General features: G+C 38.8%; 1 protein-coding gene across 1 annotated transcript in view; it reads left to right on the top strand.

Moving 5' to 3' along the window:
• Syn2 (Syntrophin-like 2) overlaps positions 1-27,216 on the top strand; it is a 370,128-nt gene that overhangs the window by 273,727 nt on the left and 69,185 nt on the right. The window lies entirely within an intron of this gene.

Here is a 27,216-nt window from a genome sequence, read left to right as displayed (position 1 = left end):
GTTTTTCCCCCATCCACCAGCCGTCGATATAGAGGATCGGTCCGGAAACAATTGTTAAGCTCATAAATACTATCCTTGGTGGATGAAGCCATTCATTGAGATTCAGTGCAAGGGAGACAATTTTCCTATCGCTCAAGTGATTTATGGATAGGACTTTTGACGGAGGGCCTCTGTAAGAGATACTAATGTCAGTAAAATTGACAGCAAGGCTCCATCTCTCTTAAAAATATTTATAGTTTTTATTATCATTAAATCTGAATTTGTGTGAAAGACGCATTTTTTTCTGTTGCAACAATTTTTTGCACCTCTGTTTATAACCCCCGGAGAACGGGAGGTGGTCATTGTTTGCTTTTTAAGAGCCTTTGTACTCTTCCCGTATCTTTTCTTCGCTGAACAAACAGAACATTTGCTCTCTAAATTCTTGGATTAACGTAAACTTCGACACAAGAGCTTGCAGTCTCATAGGATTTATCATGATGCAATTCGCTTCTATTTCGATTGTTTACCCATACAAATGTCTTTAATTATTTTTAGGATTAGTTCTTAGTCAGTATTTAGTATATAACCGGCTGATTCTCTGACAAAGTGTGAAAGGTTCCGGAAAGCAAAGCATAATTAATGGAATCAAATGCAGAAACTTGAATGGAATTACATTTTAGTTTTTACTATAATATTACATTCGGTAAACATGTAAATGCAGTTACCAAAGAAGGCAAATGATTTCCTTTACGTGTTTCTTTTATCTTGAATAGCTAGATTATATGGTGATGGGAACGGAAGTCAAGGGCAGAAAAAAATGATGGCAACATTTTCGCGTTCTTGTAAAATGAGTGACAGAGAGACACAGGTTAATGCCCAAATCGAACGGACGAACTGCCGGACTCGCCGCAAGCGCTCTCCGCAGAGTACGCCGGGCACGGAAAAGCGCTATTCCGAAACGAATTTGATTCCAGCCAATACCAAAATTCGAACACTAATGCTCGGAGGGAGAAAGCCAGGAACACCCTCACCAATTCGATTCCCGGTGTTTTTTTTCCTGGAAAGTATACGGGTTATAATGGGCCTCAGTTACTTTATGTTCTTTCTTTTATCAAAAAAATACCATTTCGTAATCCCAGGGTTGTTTGGTAGTATCATATTCAATGGCCTGACAGACATATTTCCTGAAAGACTGGGAACGAAGCAAGTAGTAACATGCTGCTAGTCGAATCCTGCCCACAGTTTCGGAAGGAGGTGGTTTTATGCCAGGTTAGTGCTTTCGTCAATGGCGCAACGTTTTAGCAAGTTAAAAGAATTCCTGACGCAGGAGATCCTTAGCTGTAACATAAATATAATATAACATTTATATCATTGTTGTTATAACAACCTGATTAAAATTTCCCCTTATTTTTATTACTTTTTAGGGGGTTAGAATTCAGGAAAAAATGATTTGCTACTTTATTGTGGACGGAGTGATTTTACCTCAGATCAATAATAGATATAGCGCAGAGGAGAGAATCGATTCGTGGATTTGCATTTGAAACGGTTCTTCGCTTCAAATGCATCGTCCTTTTCTTCCCACCCCGTTTTGATTTGTTAGGAATGTGCAGAGTGTGGTCATAAAAACGACCGTGGTGGGTCTATTTTCCCAATTCGGGGGTGAGTTAAGTCGGTGGGTGGGAGGGATGGGGGTGGCGCCCAAAGGAAAGGGGACCGCGAGGAGGAGAGGCGCCAGGAGTCCAGACCCTCGGCCCGTCGTCGCCGGCGCGTTGTGGGCGGGGAATTTGTAGCCGGTGGTAATGGAGTGGGGGGATTTTTGCGGGGAGGGGTGTGGCGTGTTTGGTTCGAGAGGAGGGAAGAGAGAGAGAGAGTGGCTGTGGGGGCGGAAGGCCCTGCCAAAGCGGACGGGCGAATGCTCCGTCCCGGGTGGGCTGCTTCTAGCGAAAACACGCCGCAGCTTCTGTCGCGGCTAATTTGAGAATATTATATGTCTCTTAGGGCGCCTTCGCCTAGATAGCGATGGTAATAATGGAGAAATAATATGGATCGAGATTAAGGCGAGTGGGGCCAGAAAATCAGAACAATAAATTAGTGTGGTAATTATGCGAATGTTTTTTGCTCTCAGAACATTGTGCCAACTAAAATATTTGCTCTGCGTTAGACGTTTTGATCTTATAAAAATTCTGAACAGACATTTTTGCATATTTACCATTTTTACAAGGCAGTTTTAATAATTATATAGTTTATGATGATATTGTTTATGTTAATTTTTCATTAATTCTCCCCCTCATTCCAAAATAAAAGGATACGGATGAAATCTTTATGATTTTACAGCATATATATGTATTGGGAACTGTGATATGATAAATTTATATAATAAGATACGTATAGCATTAATTAATTTGGCAGTCTACGATAAAATTAAATGATATGATTTTAAATGTCAATCTTCCCTCTATTGTCTAGCATTCATTTTAAAATAAAATTCACTGTTGCACTTCCGCCCTTTTCGTTATTTATTACGAAGCTTTTAAAAGCCTGCTATTAATTCCATCGATTTTACTCCATTCCAGCCATAGAAACAGATTTTGAGTAGAATATGGTTAAAGGCTTACAATCTTTTGAATTTTACTCAATGGATAATTTTTTAAACACACTGAGTTTAATTCAGTAAAAAGGATAAATTCCCAATGCCTTTCAATAGGAACAGGTTCTTATAATATAATCCAAGGTATTTTCTACGACAATCATTGCGTCCAAACTTCTGATCATGAAAAAGGAATGGTCACTGCAACATTGTCGTCTCCTAATACCGATTGAATATTTTTGTTTTCATAAAAATTAAAAAAAAATATTTAATGGAATTTTCAAAGCAGCTGATGCAATACTTCTAATGAGTAAAGGAAAAGATTAATGAAAACCATACGTACTATGAAATGGCACATTTATTCTATTTAAGTGATGGAAAGCTCTGGACGAGTTTTTATAAATCGATCTCGAAAAACGAAAATTCTCAGGGATAAATATTCTGGCCACAGCCAAATTTTTAGGTGTTTGTATTTGAGAATACTTGGATTGAATGAATGGAAGCTTATGTCAAAGGTATCTTCTGTTCGCGGAAGAATGCAGCAAATAGTTCTGCTTGCTTTAGTCTCTCTTTCTTCGCGGGAAAGGATCCAACTATCGAGAGTGAAGGGGTTGCCTTTTAAGGCAGTTAAAAATTCTTAATTGCCTTTTATGGAATTCCCGACGTCGTTGCGGTGGTTGGACTGGTTTGTGTTTAATCTTCGCGGGCGACCGGAATTCCTCTCGAACCGCTTGCCTAAGTAGGATCACTCTGGCGACGACAATAACGTCTCCTCCCTGCTTTGAAGGAAGGAAGGAAAGATTTGTTCCCCGGTCTGGGCGGATGATTTTTTCATCGCAAACCTTTCCACGTGTTGAAAGTCCCTTCACACTTGGCTGCGTAACTTCTGTCGCAGAATTCTTTCTTGAAAATAATGGGGAACCACTGCATTGCCGTGATCCCTTTGCAGCATGTTCTGCATCTTTGTCTAATGGGCGATGTAGTACACGCATTTTAATGAATGCCAAAACATAGTAATATGCCAGTTTACAGATGTGACTCATTCGATTAACTTCTAAGCGAGTGAAAATGCTTATAATGGAGTTCACGGGAGGGTGATGGATTCACACTTACCACACTCATCATCCTTTCATTCGCACCTAACTTATCATTAGGGCCAATAAAGTAATTTGTCTAAACGGAGAACATTGGTCATGGGGCTGTGAAGAAAGCCATAATCAAGAAAATCCTTATCATCTCCCATGCCTCCATTCCCAGTGGCGTGAAAAATGAAATAAAAGAAAAAAAAATATTTGTATTTTTTGTAGAATCAATAACTTCTCATTCCATTAATTTTAATGCTAAAAAATAATAAGATATGCTTATTCCACGTAATGGTATGCGTGCATTTTTTGTCATTACAAAAAAAGCGAAGTCACTACATGATATACAGGTATGTACAGGTCACAAGATCAATTAAATTTTTTTATCAATTCAATTTTATTAATCAGACCGTTTATAAAAGTTTTCCTAGGTGTAAAATATTAGTCCTGATATATGTAAACTGGGACGTTCGGTTAATCTCATATAAGCTAAATCCTGTATCCTAGAGGCTAATGACCTGTTTAACGTTTTTTGGTTCATCGTATTCTTTCGTACCTTCGTCCCGAATCGTCATAGACTATTTTTGTAGGCACAGACCTCATGAAATCGTTTTCCTTTCCTGTTTCTCCCTGTGTGGTGACGAATGGGAGAGTAAGGGATGAAGGGAGAATTTGGGTGGAAGGAACGAGGTGAGCGGGATGCGAATGGGAAAGCAAAGGGTCGTAGAGTGTAAGGCTTTGGGATGGGCGACCTTGTTTTGGGTGTTATTTCATTCCGAGAGCTCGGGATCCATGGTCGGATGTGAGCCAGTGAGTTGTTTGCGCACGAAAATTGTTCATCTGCTCGTCTTTGTTTCAAAGCCGAGCCTGAAGCCCAAAAGACCAGTTTGACCATGCGTGATGACCTTGATTCTGACAATCCATTCCGTCTTCCTCTGCAGTTCTTTTCTTTTGGGGTTACTATTCTTTATTGCTCTCAGTATTCTTCATGCCTTACGATGGGTTCAATAAGTTTTCAATGTTCTCCTCCCTCACGCTTTTAAGAGCTATATTACTTGGTCTATCTAATTTATATATTTTTCATTGACGGAATCCTATTTCCTTCCTTATTGTCTTTTTTTCTTAATACAGCCACCATCCAGGTTTGCCAACCATAGAAAAGTCAAACCCCATATTAAAGTTTTTATTGACCGTTTTTAACATCTGGGTTGCTACGACTTGTAATTAGTAGTTACTTCAGGCAGGAAAATTTCGTCGATTCTATTTTGCTTACTTTTCTACTTTTCTTATTGCCCTCTCTCTCTTGCTTGATCGATTCATTCCTGGAAATTTTTACGTTTAAATTAAAAATATTATTGGCATCCTCTCGGAGTTTTATTCACCAGTTGATAGCCTTCTAACTGCCTATCACTATTATAAAATGGGCACTTTTTTAACAGTGCAGTTTTTCTTCCACCTATCAACAAAGGATAGAATTCTCGCCCGGTCTTCTTTATTCTCCGAAAATATGACTGTGCCGTCTGCTAATGGTAGCATGCTACTCATTTCTTCATATTGCCATGCACTACCTTCAATCTTGTTCTTTAAATCGTCTATATCCTTCCAGATGTAGGTGCATATTGAATGACAAGGGTCATAAGAGCTGGTTTGCTCTGCTTTTTCCTTTGTTTTACCTTAATCCATACTTTCTCTTCATTTGATCGTTGTTATTTTCTGTTCAGAGCATAAATCAATGTTTTTTCGTTGGAATCCATCCAGTTTGGTATAGAATACGTACCAATGTGTTTCAGCTCTCATTTTAAAATCAACATTTTAGGGAAAAAATGTTAATGAAGAGGACAGAAACACAGAGACGCTTATGCTCTACGACATGTCAATAAAGCAGACTTCTATAAACTGAGTGAAGTAATCAAAAATAAACTCGAATAAAAATTTAGTAAACGAGACGTTAAGGGATAAAACATTTGGTGGCCGCACCAAAATATAGCTCTATCCTTTATATGAATCATCATCATGGGCCATTGAAGATAAAAAAAATAGCGTTTTGCAAAAGCATGTCATGTTGCATTTCACGAATTGCATTGCATGTTGCAAAGTATTAAAAACTGAGCTGGAGTAAAACCCGCAAAGACCTAACCGCATTTCTAAGGCTATTATCTGTTTTCAATTGAAAATTTTGTGTAAGATCTTGCAATATCGGAAATAAATTGCTTCTAAAAAAATTTTAAATAATAAATCCAAACTAAGTGATAAAAGTATGTTTGCTAATTCTCATTCGCTAATTAACTGAATATGCGTGCAAATCTCGATAATGGTTTGCAGGAGTTCTCAAACTCCCAGCGTTTCCTCCATGCCAATCTTTAAAAGTAAATTACCCAAATTTTTCAGTGAATATCTTTCTTTCGTCTATAGTACCTCTTGGTTAGCCAATTGCGATGGTGCCAATCTTTGAAGCACATTTCTAGGGTTCTTAAGAAATTTGGCATTCGCTATTTTTGACTGTGCTATGGAATAAACCCGAAAATGGAAGCTAATGTCCGTCCTGAATTTACACTCATCTCTCACCTCCTCCAAAATCCTCATTGGCTATTAGCAATGCACCTCTCTCCTCCCAGCTAACGTCCCTACGCACCCCTTATCTCCTCATCCCCACGACGCACAGAAACGTGGATGGATTCTAATTACATCACTGATTCCAGCTAAATCGAGATTTCGAATGCGAAAGGTCAAGAGGCCTTTGTAATTGAATGAAATAACTTCATTGAGTAACCTTTATTTTGAATATTTCACAATTATTTATAGATTCTCCTTTGCGTATCCCAGTGTAATTGATGGAACAAAATGCGAAGCGTCTTTCGGACTAGATCAGGAACGAAAAGGTAGCTTTCGAGAGTTCCCTCGTGAGAATCATTTTATGACCTAACGCTCTAACCTTTTTTTTTCGCTTCGGCACACATTTTGTCATTTGACTCCTTAACAAGTTTGCGTCAAAATGAAAAAAAATGTTGAATCATGGAAATACTCCACTTCAATCAAAAATCTAAAGCTACGGCATAACATTGCGAAAGAATTTTGTCTCGTGGCTGCGTTTGTATCATAAAACTTTTCCTCATTTATCTGCATCAAGACAGATGCTATACTCCTCTGCACATACATAATAGGTAGTAAACCTACTGGATTAGATAATATAAGTACTAAGCCGTCCTGTGAATAAAATTCTATCAATATGTTTTCAGTCTTTGTTGATAGGAGTGGTGACAAATAGAGAGAGTTAATTATTAACCTACCATTAAGCTTAACATACTGAAAGGTAAGATGAGAATAATTAAATTAGTTCGAATCCTTAGTGGCTTGTCAATCCCGAGTGTCAGGCTCGAGTATGCCATTGATAGCCGCACACATTGCCTCTGTATAAGGCTGCAAAAACAGGGAGTCCTGGAGCTATCCAGATGCGTCTTTGATTTGCTTAGAGGCTCCCGATCAATTAAATCCCCTAGGGTTCATTCCGTTAGTAGCTTATAGACCCATCATGCCATTTATCCCTGAAAGGGAATCGGTGAGGATGAGATCCGTTAAAGGGAAGGAGACTGAGCAAGGGATCGGTGAAGGGAACAAGAGGAAGAAAGGGACTGCAGAGACTGATCCAGGCCTAATGCGCCACCTCGGGTCTCCTGTCTCCTTCAAGCAGTGGAATACGGTAGTGATTTTGCGAGCAACACTGAGAATATTCTATAACGCTGGTCCGCAAATATGCATCTCGACTCCATAAGCAGCTGCGGGATAACGCCAGAGGAGACGTTGTAAAGCAAATTGAAAGTAAAAATCTCTTATTTTCTTAGTCCAAAATTCAATTTATTACCAAATTTTCGGGATTTATTTGTAGTTAGCGCACTTATAATTCCAACAAATTCATAGACTAATTATTTTAGCGATTTGATTTTCCAAATTTTTTCCGAGGGAAAGGGCATGAGTCTTTTTTCTTAAGTCAACATAAATGTTTAGGAAACACTTTTTCTTCGGTCAAATTCCTCGTTCAATGTGGGTATTCTTCACTTTCACGAAGTCAAACCTGACGTAATCAAATTTACTTTGCTCAGTTGACTAAACAAGTTAGTCATGCGATGCATGTTCTTGTCACTTACTGGGTGGTGTCCGTTTCAGTGGAGCGCGAGTTGAAATTAACGAGCCAAGATTGAAACAAAATTAATTTTAGCCGAAACAGGCTCTATACGTCATAGCGTATTTGGAAATGCAGTTATTTTTCCGTGAAATGCGACCAAATAAGTCTCATGGTAATGGGTGCCGATTTGACTTGGTCTTTCAAAGAATCCCGACGACTTAGATAAGAATATTAGATGAAAGTATTTCGTAGGAAGGAGTTTCATATTCTAAAACATACCCTGAGCAATGTCACAAGGGTTAACCATCGTACGGTCATTGCAAAAAATGAAGAAAGGAACAAAACCTTTTCATATAAGTGTTGAAAATTGACGAAGTATGGAGTAGTGAAAATATTTATTCCAGAAAATTTGAATCAGTTCTAGCCTAAATATTCCAGGTGTTGCAGAAATATTTTACCAAAATATGCGATTTATTCTTAGGGTGAAATTAGTTATTTTGGGAATCGGAAAATATTCCTGATTTTTACAGATTCAAGGAGGTCCATTGTCCCGAATATTTTCGAGATCTATTGGAGAGAGAAATTTTTTATCATTTTAGAAAACTTCAAACGGCTTCTTAATATCAATGTTTATTTAGGTTTTATTTGTCACTAGACTATAGATCACTCTACTGAGGTTTGGTCTCGTGAGCAAGCAGGGGATTTAAGATATGAATATTAATTTTTTGACTTTCCTAAGAGATATGGGAGTCTAGGAGGTTGAGCAATAGTATAATTCCCGGAGGGACTGAGTTCATTTGCAGATGGCTCTGGGCATCCTCAAATTTAAACAGGTAGCTTTCTCTGTCTGTTTCTGGATTTTTCGGGAACCGAATCTTCCTGAGAAACCATAGGCATCACAGAGGAAGCAACTATTCCCCGCTATCCTGATGTGTAAATTTTACATGGCTGTCAATTATATCAAACGTATCTTTGGTTGATTACTATGGTTATTTTTAAGGATTTCTCTTCGCCTTCGATTACATTTTTCCTGACCGATTCCTGTCGTCTCAAAACACTACAAAGAAGACCCTGGGCGAGTCAATTGTACATTAGCATGAAGAGTATCTTCAATTTCCAATACGCGTAGTTATTCTATTTTGTGTCTTTTTGATCCATTTCTCCCCAGCCCCGCGTATCTCCCTATTGAATCCGTTGTAAAATTTAACCCCCAGGCTTCCCCTTGAGTCCAATAATTTGCGATTTCCTGCGTCTGAAATCACCTCGTATCTCACGGACGTCATTTTCATGTCTATATCGTGTCGGACGTGCGGAATCTCTTCCATACAGTGTTGCCGTAGTGTTGTAAATTCCGGGATGTTTCATCACCAGACAAAGCTTAATCCTCCTTATAATCCCGTCACATTTTATTTTTATCGCAGTCGTATCTTATGCTGCAAATATGGTTGCTTTTTCGGCAGGATTTGTATGAAAAGGAGAAAGTAAATGTGAAAGGCAGGAGAAAGAGAACGGGGTAGGGAGAGGGAATGGAAGGCGATGGAAAACAAAAGGATGGGGGAGGATTGGGGTACTGCTGGGAAAGGGTACAGCGTGGTAAGGGTTGTTTGGAGTAAGGGGGAGGGTGGTGGGGGAGCGTGCTCCACTGCCCTCACTCCGCCCTCGCCGCAATCCCTTACTCCTTCCCCTCTCCCCCGATCCACCCCAGGAATCCCTCCCACACTCCGTCCGGCCAACCCGGTCGTGTATATTGATCCATCTCCCCTTCAGCGCTTGCTCTCCCCCCTCCCCTTCTCCCCTCCTTCCCCCTCCCCTGCAAGGCCACACACTCCCTCCCGTGTGCCAGAATATCCCCTCACCCCACCGCTTCCCCTTACCTCCCCCCACTCCACCCTCCAGTCGAAATGAGGACCATGCTCCCCCCTCCCCTGCCTCCATTCCTCCCCAGTTATCCTCAACCCCCTCCTACTACCAAACTAAAGCTTTCTTCCCACCTAAAAATCTCCCCCGAGTCCCTATCATTCCAGGAATTACACTGGTTTTTTACCCTCCCTCCCTTCCTCCAGGACCTTTTCTCTCATACCTTTCAATCACTTTCTCTGCCTTGTTTTAAAAACCTTTTTCAGTCTCCGTGAATTTCTTCATTAACTATCACATCATCCGTCAAATGAAATTGCTGCATTTTGCCTTCGACTTTTGACGTTAATGAGGTGATTTTTTGATATTGTTTTAGATATATGGTGGCCCCTCGCATGGGAAACTTATTTGAAACGGGATAAATAATACTTACTGATGCTATTAAGCTCTTCGGAACTCTTTATTTTTTATTTCATGCAATTTCATTATTATTTACAAGGCCGAAAGCTGAACTTATTTCTCCCAGTACTATAAATGGCTGAGAATTTTGATATTACTACAGTTGTCACGAAGGATCAGGAGTCCTTTTTTATTTTTGTATTGACTTACCCTCTAGATAATCGCCCTCTAGATAACTTGCACTTCAAATCATTTGTATGAGTCTTTATTTATTATTTTAACTGTACTGAAGTAATAATTTTTCGATATTTTGTAATTTAAAGCGATAGTGGCTAACTTTTATTCTATTTTAAGTCATCATTGCATCTTTTGCTTGGTATAACTTTTGATTCCATATTTGTATATTAAACAAGGGTGCTAAATAAGTAAGGGTGGTCTCCTTGGAGGCAAATTATGACCTTCTCAACGGCTGCAATTTTAATCGTGAAATTAAAATATCCGGATTCAGTCTTGCTTTCCAGTTTAGTTAGCCTCCTTGGTTAGCCAGTGCTCAGGGGTTTTAAGATATAAATGTCTAAAATCTGTTTATTCCCAATTTATGGTGTTATTTTTGGTTTTTTCGATTGAAATACTTTGATTTTTACCCTGTTCTCTTCGCCGCTCCTTCCACTTGCTCACTTAATTGTGTGCGTTTAGCAGAGGAAAACTTTCGAAAAATTATTCAACGCCGCTAATTTCTGTGAGAGGGGAGAGAAACTGAATTTCTTCCATATTTTCTCGACGAAAAGCACTATAGTATTTTTGTGTTCACATGTGGTTCAAATGCGGGGCGTTTCTTGGGAAAGTGAAGAATTAATTATTTCATTTTGGGGTTAACCGAAGCAAAGGGAGGGACTTAAGTAAATAGAGACATTTCGTGTTTATATTCCGTCATAAAAATAAGCATGGTGTGGACCCGTGTACATAGTTAGGTACATGTATGATAAGTGCTCTCTACCATTTACGGAAAATGGTTAAACGTGAAAAAAAGACATTCGTTCAGGAAGTCATTGCGGGAATTCTTGGGCGTGAAATTTGTTCGTAAGTGTATTTGACGCTGTTCCAGTGGAAGAAATTTTGATGGTAATGGCTCTTATAGCTCCTTGTCTCATCCATGTGTTACTTGCCAGCTTTAAATATACATGAAAAGTTCCAATGGTCCAGTAAAATAACTCCTGAAGTGTTAGGCATTGTATGTTTAATCCATTGGCGTGCCTGTCTCGTTGGTTTATGGAACTCATCGCGCATTAAGATCGCTTTACTATTGAAGTACCTCGTGTATTTCTCTGTAGATCTATGCAGACCACGTTTTGGGAACATTTTCACCCTCTCGACGGATCGATTTAACGTCAACCTGATTAAAAGTACAGTTAAAAGCTGTGAGAGCCGATGGAACTACCTTTCCTTCTTTCCTTTGAGTGATTAAAGAATCTTCTCTCTTTCAAGTGCAGTTATTTCTTATCTCACGAAATATTCCGTGAAATTGTGAATGTAAAATTTGTACAGAGGAATTTATGTTACCGAGTTTTTCGTTCATATAATAAAAGTATACCATTTGAAATTTGTGAAATTTTCCATGTGAAGCGTATGGTATTAAATTCTCCAAATTTTAGCAAAGACTGTAAACATTTTCTTTTTTTTTCTTAAATTCATTATCAGACCCGCATGAGCTTTTGGACATTAACTCCTTTTTACGATTTGGTTTCTAAGAATATAATGTATACGTAGGTGGAGACCCTTGATCCTGCTAAGTAACTTATCATAACAGATGAAATACTAATTCATAATGGAAAAGGAGTAAATAAGACCTTAGGAAATTAGATATGTTGTAAAATATTTAAGAGAAAAAAGAGAAGATATAGAAAAAAAGGGACATTGATAGGCATAGTGAAACTTAATGAATGTATTTGTGTGAAGGAAAAACGTTTATATTCGTTGAGATAACAGGACCACTCCTTTTGTTTGTGTAATTTTCAATTAATCATAATATGTATTTCAATGGTCAGTTTTTTATTTCATTTCATCCTAAATGCTCACAAAAAGAAGATTAATCGCTGAAAGCTTTAATTTGATTAGCTGATATTTAAAAGTAATTTTAAATTATAGAATTTGCTTAGTGTCCTCATCATTACATCACTCCATTCGTATCCACCTCATCTCTGCTGCGGGGTGTGTACTCAGATATCACTTAGCCAGATTGCAGTGTGGGGCAGTTATCAAACACGCCCATCGTGCTCATTCATTGATGATCTAGCCGATGGAAAAAAGCAAGGACATTGGTGGGAGAGGGTCTGGAAATAACGCCAAAATGAGTCTCTTCAAGTCGACGTCATCCTTAATGCAGCAATAAAAGCTTTGATTTTATGGGGCAGTAACTGAAACATATTCAGAATATTTCGCTAAAGCTTCGGACTTCGGTGGCCACTTACTTAGTAGTAAGTGACCATCTCGGGACCATAACGATTTGGGAAAGTGGTGAGCGCGTTCGGTCTTGTGGAGCTACTCAGCGACTGTTCAAAATGACTCTCCTAAAAGGTGTTAAAATATCTATAGAAGTTTCCATTATGCAATCTTTTATATCGCTTTAAGAGGGTTCTTAGGTGTTAATTGATTATTTGTAATCTACCGGGTTTGGGTATGTTTTTGGTGGGCACAGGTACTACATGCTTCTATCCTTCACATCTCTGATTAACATGATGCAAAATATCTCTTAACCCCATACTATGCACTCATTCTTCAGCCCTGCGTACTTCCTACCTTAATTCTATCTAAATTACATATTTTTTTCCTTCCGCTGCCTCTCTTTCCCAGCATTCTCCTATCTTTTCTTTAAAATCCCTTTGCCTTTGACTATCGCCTGCATCCATTTGGCCTTCCTTCTTAAATTTTTGCCATTAGCTGCTTCTCTTCCACTATTGTGCCTATAAATTTATTATTTGTTATCCCATCCATTTTATATTCTCCATTATTCTTCAAACCCACATCTCACTTCACTTCAATCTACACTTATCCTTCTGTTTGAAAGTTTTTGAGCCATAACAAGCTACACTCCTTATCACAGTTTTCACTAATGTTTTCTTTACTTAAGGCGCTCATCTTTGTAAACGCCTCTTTACTTGACTCAAAATATTTTAATGTGCTAACTACTTGACCCACTTCCTTCTAAAACATTCAAATAGGTGAACTGTTCTACTCATTGTTGTTTACGTCCCCCAACGTTAATATTTATCTTATCCGTACTGTTTTGAGAATCTCATTATCTTCGTTTTCTAATGGTTAATTCTCAACCTTAGCAGTGACTCTGCAGTCCGCTGAGTAATGAGGTTTTAATTAGAATGTTAAAACGTTTAAAGGAATTTGTTAGCTTTTTCAAAACTTGTCAAGAATAATAAAATAAATGTTGCAAAATTAGAAAAATTACCGCTTTAACTTTATAATCTCAAAGACATGAGACCAAAAAATAATAAGAATACGGTGCACGCAAATTTATTTTTGGATTCAAGGGAATCATTACTCGTAAAACCCTGCTAACTCATAGGCCATGAGCTCGATTCCACCTCTGGCATGTTTGTTGTTTTCATCCAATGCTTACTCTGAAATCAAGTTATGTTAAATGACCTCGGTCGTAGGAACATATGGAAGTCATTCATTTCTATCCATAAGCCACACTACAACGGTAAAATATTTGATTTTTGCAGACATTTTGCGAGCATATTTAATTCAGGGTTTAATACGCTAGTTGTTTTTGAATCTAACACTGTTTATGTGTGTGACTACTAACATAGTTTTCATTTATCCTCTCCCATTTTAGGAAATAAAAAGATCAAGTAACCTACCTGCTAGACATTCCTCAAATGTAGTACTGATATACTGGCCCATGATTCAGGCGTAATATCTATTAATCATATTATACCTTGTTTTCCAATTCATCCTCAAAAACCATGATTTCCTATAATTTTCATAACGTAACTGTTATTTGTTTATTTTTTCCAAAAGATGGTGCTTTGTAAAAGAGTAAAAAATGAAAAATCCAGGAGAAGGAAAGGAGATACTAAAAAGAATTATGTGGTAATATTGTCTAGGATAAATGCGAAATAATAGCCTGTGTGAAGTATTATTTCCACTTGTATTAAAGTGGTTTAAAAAATAAATTGAGGCAAATGATGAGGCGTTGAAAATCTGTGCTGAGATTTCTAATTAAGAAAAAATGAAGTTATAGCTGAATAAAAATATTAAAAATATGCATCCGAAGATTTTTTACCCTGTAAAAATGTAAAGTGCGTGGGCAAGTGAAGTTTCAGGGAATTAAGTATTTGTGTGTTCAATTAGGTTAACTTATACTTGAAATCTATTTTTTTTAAGCAAGACGATTGGAGCACTTCGTTAATTGCATCTTTATCTGAAGAGAAGGGACGTGAAATGGAGGAAATGAAATATACAAATGCCGAATTTTCAGAGCGTAAAAATCATTCACCACAACCGGGACGCATGATTTAAATGCATATTGGCGGATGACTCCATTAAAGTTACTGTCGCGGCATCTCCCGTAGCTCTTTGAATTTGTGAATTGAAACGTAAGCATAATAAATAAATAAGTCTTTTGGGTACTTCAAGGAAAGTGATAGGTAAAGTAGGATCGAGTAATTGCATTGGCTAACATACCTACTGGTTCCTCATCCCGAGGATCTGGATTTGGATCCCAGCGGTGGCGAAATTTACAGATGTAGCCCTACTTGGATACCTCAGCTGACGGTCGGCTCCCCTAATTACTACCGCCGCAGCTGCGACATGATCCCCTTAGTATCAATTGAAAGGTTACGGAAAAGAATAAAGGGAAGTTGTGTGGTTTTATGACTGCTCGGAGCTACACAAATCATCTGTTTATACTTCTAAAAATGGATGGAATTGCGGAAGAAAATTACTTGTGCATTTGATCATTTGGAAAAAGCATGCGACAAAAAAAAGAGCAGGAGGTTAACTTTTGAGGGAAAATATTGCAAACGAGCAGTTATAGAATGAGACGTAGTAAAGTAGTGAGAAATGTGTGTGAGTAAATACGACTGTGAGCGACTGGTTACAATGAAGCATGATGCGACCCAGTGTGCGCCTGACTTTTTTATGAATAAATGTGTGAGCAATTGATGTAAGGATAATTGAGATGTAATGTTTCAAGACATAAACCTCATCATTCTTCTGGTATATACTGGTCATGCCATATTTCCGGCAAAAGATTTTTCGTACATAAAACTGCACTCCTCCACACATTATGATATGGAATTCAAATTTGTGTATGCCGGAATAAGCATAACTGTTGAATAAATGTGGTAAGTATGGAGTACTTGAGGAGTGTTTGCGGTAAAAATGGAATGGCAATATTGTGTAATGAAACGCTCATAAAAGTATGTGAATTGAATGCACTGATGACCAACATACATGGAGTAAGTGCGCTGTGCTTACTTGGTTATGTTAAAAAAATTGATGAGAATCAAATCACCGATCAGTTCAGTGAGAGGAAATTGTTTGAAGGGGAGAATTAGATTAAAAAGTTCTTCGGTAAATATAGCTCGAAGGGCTCACAAAACAAGGAAGAGCTATTACCAGTCTCGGGAATAGTAGGACATTGTATGCATTGAAGCACATGTATGAAACAGTTAATGAATGTCATTCGGAAAGAAGTAGGTACGGGCAGTATGGAAGGAATTAGATAAGAGAATTAAGCCTTCTGTAATAAATGAGTAAGCTTTGAGGGATCCCATGAAGTAAGTTTTGAAGGATACTGCTCAATAATAGTCCTGAGTTGTTGGCCTCTCAGTTCTATGATGATTTAATATCCGTTTCCATAACAATATATACCAGATTGTAAGAATGTATTTACAGAAATAAATTTTAATGCGTCAAGTTTCCCAAAAACCTTCTTTTGTACTTCAGTGGAAATGCACAACCCTTTAGGCCATAATATGGTACGCATTTCTAAGAATCGGCTTATACCAGATTGTATGAATTTATTTAAAGAAATAAATTTTAATGCGTAAAGTTTCCCAAAAACCTTCTTATGTACTTCAGCGGAAATGCAAAAGGTATAACACAACCCTTCAGGCGTACGCATTTCTAAGAATCGGCATTACCGCGATTCCTATACCTATTCCTAATCCAAATTCAAGTACACACACTCTTCTTAAGATATTCCACACTCTTACATATGATCCCTTTCATTCGTCGTATTAAATGAGTGGCTTAATACATTTTTGGTTTAAAAATGTCACGTTTTTTTAATCCAGTCAGTTGGCGTAGACGTTTACTTAAAGTGGAGAATACTGACTGGTCAAATTTTATAAATAATTTAAACTAATAGTTAGTGAGCATAAATGTGCTAACTGTTGTTATTCCATCTTTTAGTGATAGTTTAATGATAAAACTCGGCGTCGAGTATTTTGTAGGTGGTATAATTTTCTTCATAAGTTAGTTAAAGCGTTCCGTTTCTGAGTATGTCGATTCATTTAACACATTTCACTTCCTCTATTTGTAACTTGCTCAAAAATATAGCGGCTATAAAACTGATACTTTTGATAAACCCGAAGATTAAAATTAACTTTCAGTGTTTCAGGTTAATATAAAACCGGGTCTTTGTGCATTAAACTTTCATGGGTATTTTTCTCCGAATCATATGAGTGAAATGACTGGGCTAGCGCTGTATAAATATGCCTTCAATGCACGATTCTATGTTTTCAGATGTGATCGATGGCCACTCTAAGCAATTTGCGCTGTCAATTTGAAGTATAACTTGAGTTTGCAATTTAAGTTTTTTGTTTCGCTTCATTCAAGTGTTTGGGTTGCTATAAAGAAGCGGGTTTCCTGCACTATGTTCAGTACAATGGTTTTTTGTTAATTATTAATGCCTATAGATTTGCTCGGTGACACAATAGTTTTAGTTTTTTAGCATTTTATCTTAAATAGAGGGTTTTGGCGGTTTGTTTAGTCAAATTTTAACTCTTACTGACGAAATGTTCACGGGTTTGGAGCTTCACGAGGTCAAGGATTTTGTGTTTTGCGTCGTTTGTCTGTGACTATTTAGAAATAGTTGTATTAGGAGGCGACGAACATTCGACATAATTTGTACCGCTAGATATGGGTGGCGAACTTAAAGTCATCGAGGATTTAGAAAGTGGAGTAAGGGTTTAGCATCCGATTGAGTTAAGCAACCAATACTCTAAAGGGATCTCAAGAATTTAATATGAATTACATTTGATTTCCTATTAAAATCAGATAATCACTGTCGAAAATTCATAAATTTATAATACCCATGTAATTATTTAATTATCAAAGCTTATGAAAAAAAACACTTATTGTTCTTCTGAATGTGAAGCGTTCATGGGCTTTATCTAGAAAGTTTTCACGAATTTTCTGAGCTCAGCTTTGGTCTCATATACTTACACGCCATTCACGTTGTACCTCTTCGTCAAAATACAACTGAATGTGCGGCAATTTTGGAAATCCTTGTGGCAGTGATTTATATGTCAAAATTGGTATTGATATTATTTTGTGGGTAATACCGAGAGGTATGTTAAGTTACTGTGTGGTCAGACTTTAGGATCAGGGAAGACGTATTATTTTATGGGTGGGCAGGCATTTCTGGGGGATTGGGTGCGACATTAAATCCTTCCATTCCCTAGTGACCCCGGTATTCAATAGCACTTAATCCCATCTCTTCGCTCCAATGTGGAATTCGATGCCATGTTATCATTGCATTGAAAACAATGCATTCCGAGTTAGAATCTCTGGAAATCGCGGAAAGGATGCGTCCACCGCGGGATTGGTTTGGAGTTTAATGAAAATTGCAGTTATGGCTGGAAAAGTACACAGAATATTCCCGCTGGATCTCCTGCTCTCCTTTTCCCTCTTTCGCTTCATGTTAGACCTAGGGAGATTTCGCGCGGAGCAGATGAGTAAGAATATATGTTTTGAAGTTTGTTTGAGACGAATTGGATACAAATCTAAATCTGGCTTTGTACCACGGAGGACCCGCGGTCCAGTAGGGTCTGGTTCCGCGTTAGAACTTGGCAAAGATATCTTTATAATGCACTTTGCTGCTTCATTGAATGTGGCATTTAAAAATATGGGAAAGCTTATTGAAATGATTTTGCATTATGAGTTATTTTTATCGCAGATACTATAATGGGTACGGTGGATAACTATGGAATGAATGTAGGAAAACATCGCCTATTGTGTTTCTCTCGTTTCAATTATGAAACTCGTTTCATCCAACTTGATTAAAAGTTTAGCATAATTAAGCCTAAAATCGTTTCTATCCCTGCCGGTAGCCGATCTACCGGCTAAATTTCTACTTCAAGGATTTCGGCTGTAGTGCACAGGAATAGTAGGGTTAGAAACAAAATATATATTGTTATAAGCTACTAATATTATTAAATGTATGTGTATTGGTGCTGGTTATAGCCCATAATTAGGTTCTGAGGTAAAAGTATGTCAATCGTGACTCCTTATGTGTGGGATAGTGCGTTTTACTATCTTGACGTATTTCGTTCTGAGTCGGCCAATGTCAATGCGGCGATTCCATCCACTCTATTGAGATATTTGTGTATTGGATACAACCGAATATCTTTTATCATTGGCATTAGATACAAATACGAAGTTACAGTTTAGGATTCTTACCTTTCATCTTTCTGCCTTTTAAACCATCAATCTAGAACTAAGCCTCTCAAATTAAACACATATGTAGAAATAAACTAAGACTTTTAACGATGCAACAAATGTTTCTAACAGTTCATTTTCTATCTTTTATGTAAATATTATGAAGAATTTGAGAAATTTAGACACTTTTCTTGCATGTCGTACTGCTTAGCCAAAAGTGAGCGCTGAATTTTTATACTGAGTCATTTCCTGGAGTATAGCGAAGTTTTTTACTTGTCATCTTTATTCGGCCTGTTAAGAAGTGTAATTTTGGAGTGTTAAATTCGCTATTAGGGATAGTCTACTATTCGCCCGTGTTTCATTTTATTGATTTCTTCAACCGTGAATTTTAATATTTCGTTTGTTCTGCTGAATATGCGTTATGTTATGCACAATGAATTTGGCTCAGTGCTAGATTTATCTGCATATGCTCTATGTCAGAGTAAAAAATTTTAAACGATATGATACTGTGAATATGCTACTAAGGAGGATTTAAAAAATTAATACAGGGTGTTTTTTAAATCCTCCATTGATTGTGTAGAGCCATGGAAATTGTTTCGTGGGTAATGCTCCCAACCTCTCTCCTTTTCCTCATCTTTTTCTCTGTGCGGAACCAAACATGCGCTCGCTCTTTGCCTCGCTCCCTATAAATTTGCCCATTTTTGCTTCGGCCCGATGTGCGGTTTGCTTCCCGACGCCCTTACTTTTGTGCCGAGTTCTCCCACACGCATTCGCGTCGCCGGAGCCGGATTGATCCGGAGTAAATGCTGTCCCTCGGGGAAGTGGAATGACGCTTTCCAAGAGATTGTGGCTCGCTTTTTTTTTCTCACGTAATAATTGATGGACCTGTTGATCGGCTCGGTAACAACGGCCGCACGGGTTGAAAATTCGTTCTCCACGTCAGAAGCTGTGACACTTTCCATTTCCAATGTCAACCCTCTGCATTAAAAGTGAACCGAAGAGATCAAGGTGAGCTATAACTGTTGGGCGTATCGAAAAAAATATTGACGATGTATCACTACCTTGATCTGTTCAATAGGTAGACTGGTATTCAAGAGGTAGATATGCTAGTATTACGAGTGAGTATACCATCTACTTTTGTAATATTTATAGCGTCCAGGACATCCTGTTTGCTATTTACGGCAATTATGGATCATATTTTTGGATTACTTCGTATTCACCACATCGATATGAACCCTATATATTCAGAATCAATATCAACCGAATGTTGGCATAATTATTAAAATTTTCGTATTTTGCGATTCACGTCATGCCTTTAACCTGCTGCCGCAACTAACTATTTCATTCGCCACTATTCGTGGTTTACATTTTCCCCTCTGATTCTGATCTCTGAAGTGATGCCTGTTGGAAATTGAATGTGACATTTGCTTAACGTGAACTTTGAACTTTCCCACCCTCCCATCTCTGACGTGCTATTTATCGTGCACTACTTTGTTGCGTGGACGCTAATCGGTTGCCATGGCAATAGAGATATCCCCAAAATTGACCTCTCCGTTGCTTTCCCTTTTCGCGTTGACGTAATATTTCGACAGACGATTCCCACTGACAAGATGGAAGCCCAGACCGTCCTCATTATATTAATTTTATTAAAATCGAATCATTTGTTGCGAGCATAGGCATTCCCAAAAAATGGCTCAACTTAGTGATTGCAGGAAACTGCTTGATAACAAATAGCTTGTACTCAGTATTAACGTAACCAACTAATTATGGTATTCTGCATTTTGAACCATTTTAATTGGATCTATGAGACTATTCAATAGCAGCAAAGTGCGTTTGAATTCTTAAACAGACTTAGTCTATGTTTGGTAGCAATTTAAAGCTGTTATTGTGACATTATTAATTACTTAATGATAAACCTCGGCGTCGAGTATTTTGTAGGTGGTATAATTTTCTTCATAAGTTAGTTAAAGCGTTCCGTTTCTGAGTACAGGGTTCGTCCGGAAAATAAGTGTACTGACTCCTGGGCTGGGCGCGCCGCTCCAGGCGCGCTCAGCACCGCTCTGACGGGCTGCGATTGGAGGGGGGTATGTTGGCAAGCGACGCTGAAAAAGGCAGTCGGCTCTGAGCTGTGGTGTAGTGAGGAGCTCTGTTAACGCGAACCTCCACGCTCGACCCACGTCACGGAACGCGATGCCGAAGTTTTTGGAGCAGCGTTATTCCATCAAATTTGCGGTAAAGCTTGGGAAATCGTCTACCGAAACTGTCGGTATGATTAACCAGGCTTACGGGGAGTCAGCCATGTCCAGAAACATGATCTTTCGGTGGCACAAGATGTTCGTGGAGGGCAGAGAAGAGGTCGATGACGAGTCTTCGAGAGGTTCCCGATAATGCCTTCGCGGGAGCGTTCCAGGAATGGGAACGCCGCTGGAACAAGTGTATCGACTCACAAGGGTCCTATTTTGAGGAATACTACCTTGATCAAAAAGTTCCCGGAATAACCACCGTGTGGCGCTCCCATCGTTCCGATTTGAGTTCTGTTTTTTTTGTTAAATTGGTACATCTGTTGTTGATATTCCCTTTAAATCTTAGTGTCATAAGTTGACATTTGCAAAAGTTACGGTCGGTTTTCGGTATGTCCATCAGTGCTTCCTGCGATTTTTCCATTACTTCCTCTCGGCTGCTAAAACGCGTTCCCCGTAATGGTTTTTTAACTCGATTGAACAGAAAGAAGTCACAGGGAGCCAAATCAGGTGAATTCGGTGGCTGTTGGATGGTATTTGTTGAATTTTCCGTCAAAAAATTACGAATAATGATAGCACTGTGCGACGGTGCGTTATCATGGTGCAAAATCCACGAGTTTTCTGCCCACATTTCTGGTCTCTTTCGGCGAATTGCTTCACGCAAACGTCTCATAACGCCCAAATAATACTCTTTGTTTACTGTCTGGCCTTCTGGCAAAAATTCATGATGCACTACACCGTTGTAATCCATGAAAACCGTCAGCATTGCCTTCTTTTTTGACTGAAAACGACGTGGTTTTTTTGGTCTCGGCTCATTTGGTGAACGCCATTCACTTGCCTGATGTCTGGATTGCGTGTCGTACTCATAAACCCACGTCTCGTCTCCAGTAATGATCCTTTTGATGAATGTGGGATCGGATTCAGCCTCGCAAATCATGTCTTTTGCGACGTCAACACGGTCTCTTTTTTGCATGAAATTGAGGTCTTTTGGAACCAACTTTGCTGCTACACGACGGAAACCCAAATCATTAACCACAATGTCTTGGGCGGATCCATAGGCAATGTTCAAGTCCTCCGCTATTTCTCTGATGGTTAATTTGCGGTTATTGACCAACATTTCTTTTACTTTATCAATTTTTTCACCGACTTTCGATGTCGATGGTCTGCCACTGCGTTCATCATCTTCGATTGACTCACGACCACTTCTGAACCGCTCGTGCCACTGGTAAACGACCGTTTTTTTTAGAGAATCGTTGCCGAAACACTTTTCCAACATTTCCAACGTCCGTGCCAATTCCAATTCTCGTGGACGGACCCCCGTTACTCCGGTCGGGGCTCCACTGTGTTGCCTTTCCAGCCGCCTAGGCTTCTAAGGCAGGGCGTCGTCTTCTGCGTTGTCACGGCGTTCTGGCGATCCCTGCTACTGAAGCCTGGGCCTCTTCTTCGCTGGGAGGGCATCTTGGCGATCCATGCTCGCAATGGGGCGCTTATAGCGGTCCCACGTTGAAACCTGGATCTCTCCGAGGCGTCGGATGGTGGCGACGTCTGAATCCGCAGCCCTCTCGAAGAATCTTCGAGACAGCTCCGGAAGAAGGACGTTCAGAGGTTCCATGTTCCCGTCCTGGTGCATCTCTTCCACGCGGGCGTAGCGCCCGCATCCCAAGATGCACCGTAGCGCAGAGTTCTGCACCACTTGGATGAGAGCGAGGGTAGACTTCGGCACTCCTGACCATACCGGCGCTGCGTACGTGATGACAGGCAACACGCACGCTCGGTACAGTCGACGCTTCGTTTCCGAGCTCAGGACCCCCGGACGAATAATCGGCCGAAGCCGGTTAAGCGCCGCGAAGGCCTTCCCTCGGACACGTCGCGCTTGGGCGTTCCAAAGGAGTTTCCGGTCCATCAGCACTCCGAGAAATCCGTTTTTTACGCAAAATTTAATACAAGTTCGTTGTTGCAAATTTAAATCCATTTCTGCAATTGTAAAAAATCGCCAACACACACAGAGATAGATGTACTCTTGGCTACGTAACTTTTGCAAATGTCAAGTTATGACACTAAGATTTAAAGGGAATATCAACAACAGATGTACCAATTTAACAAAAAAAACAGAACTCAAATCGGAACGATGGGAGCGCCACACGGTGGTTATTCCGGGAACTTTTTGTTCAAGGTAGTATTAGCTTTAGATATGTAAAAGTGTAATAAATTTTTTTTCCTGAGCTCAGTACACTTATTTACCGGACGAACCCTGTATGTCGATTCATTTAACACATTGCACTTCCTCTATTTGTAACTTACTCTAAAATATTATTACAAAAATTTTCTTCAGGATCCAATATTACCTAACATTTTTTTCCAATGGGAAAAATAGTATCTATTACATAATGTTGTTCTGCTTTTCTTTGTTGAATTATTTTGTGTTCCCGATAATTCACCCAACATGGCCAGAGAAACACTGAAGGAAAATAAATAAATAAACAGAGCCTCGGAAAAGTTTCTACAGTTCATAAAAATCCTGTAGAGATCTAAATAAAACAGGGATATAAGAAAATCTCTTATGAATCCAATGCAATTATGTGTCGGTTTCAAAGATTTGTTGAAGGATGCTAATTTGAATTCAAAAATGCTAAAGCAAGCAATTGAAGCTCAGTGATAGTAACGTATTCACGAATTAAGCAAAGTCTTTTTCAGGGACATACAGACGGTGATAGTAGGTTATTAATCATTTACAATGCCATCACAAAGCTGCATCTCGAAATGAAAAGTTATTCTCCCTTGACTTAAATTATTATAAATGCGATGAGTAACTGATTGGAGTACTTTTCTACTTGATAAATATCAAGTGGAAAAGTGCTACGATCAGTTATTCATTATATTTGACTTCCACCGCATCACGCCTGAAGCTACTCAATTTGATTATAAATGCGTATTGAATTTAATTTATGCATGTTCATTTTAAAAGAAACTCACTTTGATTCGTCTCATGGTTATGTGGCCTCTACACTGCAGTGTTCGTGGAGAATGAAAGAAATTGAGCTGAAAAAATCCTGATTTTCTAGATTGAAGAAAAATTAAATAAAAATTGATCCGCCTCCGGGAACTCGCAGAATTTTTCCGGAAAATATATCAGTCAGAATTACTTGCGAAGATTCCCACAAGATATTAATAAATAAGTTGTTTTTAAATTGAGCTCCTAATGCTACAAATGAGTCCAAGTGTTCTTTTGTTTTCGTGAATTCAAGTTCCTAACTACCAGATTATGAAGCCATATGGAATATAAGTTTTCGCAGCGGAAATCAAAGCGGCTGCATATTTAATGTATTTGCTGATCAAATTTTCAGGGATAGCAAGCTGTCAGCAGGCCCGAACGGTGATAATACTGAATACTTATAAGACAACTACCAAAAGTGCTCTTAATCCTGCATAAAATAAGCATTGCTCGATTATTTTGTTGAGAAATAGTTCTGGTAAATGGCTTCAGTTATATCTCCGGCACTCGGTTTCCACTTCAGCAATTGTTTTATATTTTTAAAATTCTGGTTTTTTCTCGGGATCACCGTCATCGTCGTCATAGGTGAGCAATGAACCATAAAATTCAAAGCATCCCTTCAATCCATTCTATTACCTGCCTATCTCGTCATTCTTCTTAGACCCACTTTAGTAATTTGTCATTCACGCATATTTTTTTCTTGACTTGTCATTTATCCTCGACCTTCTTTTGTGCCTATTTCTCTGTTGGGTTCCTTCAACGATAGCCTTCATTAAGTCTTGCGAATTCGCCTCGTCTTGTGTATAATAGATTTTTATTTTTTTTAAGAAGGGTCTCCCATGTGCATAATTTCCACTTCACCCTCTCTTCGGAGGCCTTCTTCGCCAGTCAATCATACTTTGCACTTAATTACCATCAGTATTCGGTGTCATTCTTCATTTCCATCGCCTTAAGTCATCTCTTTTCCCCTGTAGCTGTCGTCTCCGTCTCGAAGGCATTGGAAAGTAACTGAAGCGTTTCCTAATGTGCAGGCTAGTACCTATAGTTTACCGTTGATAGTGTGTCTTTGTGATAGAAAACCATCTTCCCTTGGCCCTTCCTTTTTAGTATTTCTCTGTTGTTTTTTTTTCATCACTCGTGATCCCGATACACAGATGCTTGACACGGATGCCGCCAAATGTGTACATTAATATGATAAACAAGGAATGTCCAAATTAACTTACCTTACCTATTGTCTTCATAATAGTGGAAAATTGTTATTTGTTCTTGTTTATTCCTGTGGTGCAAGACTGAAATATTCATTCCTCCAAGTCTCACTTGGAAAATGTGCATGTGGTGGTGACATGCTACGGGAGGTGCATTGCCCCTTCCCAGACCCGCCAATCCCACGCCACGCTCTGTCACGCCCACACTTTCGGGCGCGGGGCACACAATGCGAGTCGCAGGCGTTAAAAAGATGTCCTTGGCATTGTGACATTGGCCTCCTACACTCCCATCGCGACATCCTTTCTTCTCCTTCCTCTCCCCCCTCTCTCCCTCTTTGCGAGTGACAATCACAATTACCCATCACATCCTACCCAGCTCTCCCTCCTTCGCATTTTGCGCCTACACGCTTTCGACTCGAAACACACGGCGTCTGCCGAGGATTGGAGCGGCGGAACGCACGTGCGCGTCGATAGATTGGAAATGCAGCCTATTATGGGCAAAGCACACGTTAAAAAGATTTTATTTTTGAGATTTTTCCATGTCTTATACCTTCTTGAAGACAAGTTCCCTTAGCTCATTTTTATCGTCGCCTATAGATTATTACGTTCTTTTGGTAGAGCGTCGCCTTCATCACCATGAGTTTTCATGTATCCTGGAATTTGTTCGATTAAACCCTTCACTTAATCTTCTCTCGGTTTATCGCTTGATTAGTTCGTATTTCTTTGCCATCATGCCTCGTTAAATACTTATTTTTTTAATGAAAAATGAAGAAGTGAGATATTCTTCCTCATTTTACCTACGCCATGTGTCATCAGTCAGCTCTTACGTTTCAATATCTGCTCAATGAGTTTATCCCTTCGCCTTTTTAACAATTTCTATCATTTCGTTCTTCTCCTTCGTGGAGTTCCTTTATTTAGCCATAGGATACGTCCACTCGATATTTCTCCAACGAAAAATTCCATTTTTGTCAATTAAATGCTTTCATTTTAGGGTCCCTATCTTTAAAATTTGTAGTATAAAATTTCCAGAAATTAATATTATGAGCGTCTTTGAAGTAAATTACTTAGTTACGTGAAGACTAAACTTTTGGATTAATATTGGAAACGTGACTCTTGAAAATAAATCACCCGTGTTGCCTTTTGAAACTGTTTTTCTTCAAGTCGATTTAGCAATTGTCAGTGATGAATGATGGTGTTGGACTTGGCATTTTATTTTCTGCAAAATGATACCAGAGCAAAACATATTTAGCTAAAAATAAGTGTTAGTTATGCGTCATTATCAGCTATTTCTTTATTTTCCTTCTAAGATAACGCCTGGTATAGTTTTCAAAATAAATTACCTGCATTCAGGCACGAGGCATAACTAAACTCTAATAAATATAGTATTTTTTTGCTTTATAGAAATAAAGAGTAGTTAAAAATTTCCAATATGTGGATGGGTATGTTGGTAGGTAATTTATTGATAGTCTGTTTTAAAGCTTTACTTTCGAGTACTTGTTAGATAAACGTGATGTAAATGAGACTGGAAAGGTGGCAAAAATGGAGACATGGCAAAATGTTAGTAATTAATTACTGTAAGGGCAGTATGTAAGAAATCAGTAAAAGGGATTATCCTTTTGAAATATATCAGGCTTATTTGACTTTGCCTATCCGGAAACTTATGGGGGCGACTTTACGTATGGGTGTGTCAAAATTCGTGAGCATTTCATGCATAAACCATTCCGTCATATACTTTTTAAAGTATTTTTTTTATTTAGACTGCATCATGATGTTAATACCCAAACCTACGTATTTCAATCGTCTAACTGCTTATTTCAATAGTTCCACTGCTGATCGAATTGCACATTAAGTTTACCATTGCAAGCTCATGCAGGAGCGTAGCCAGCCAGGAATCCCACCTGAACCCATGCCAAAATTGAATGATTTAGTACGTATATATTTTGCGAGGGAAATTCCCTAATATCCTGTTCACGCTACGACGTTCGATCTCAATTGTACGCTATGTTATTCAAGTCATCTGCTAAAGTTCATTGTGCAGTAGGGCTGGAAATAGTTCTCCTCGAGATATCAAGG

This window comes from Hetaerina americana, unplaced genomic scaffold (assembly GCF_022747635.1).
Source record: "Hetaerina americana unplaced genomic scaffold, ioHetAmer1.1.p SCAF_2, whole genome shotgun sequence".
NCBI lineage: Eukaryota > Metazoa > Arthropoda > Insecta > Odonata > Calopterygidae > Hetaerina > Hetaerina americana.
This window is presented reverse-complemented; position numbering and strand designations above follow the sequence as displayed.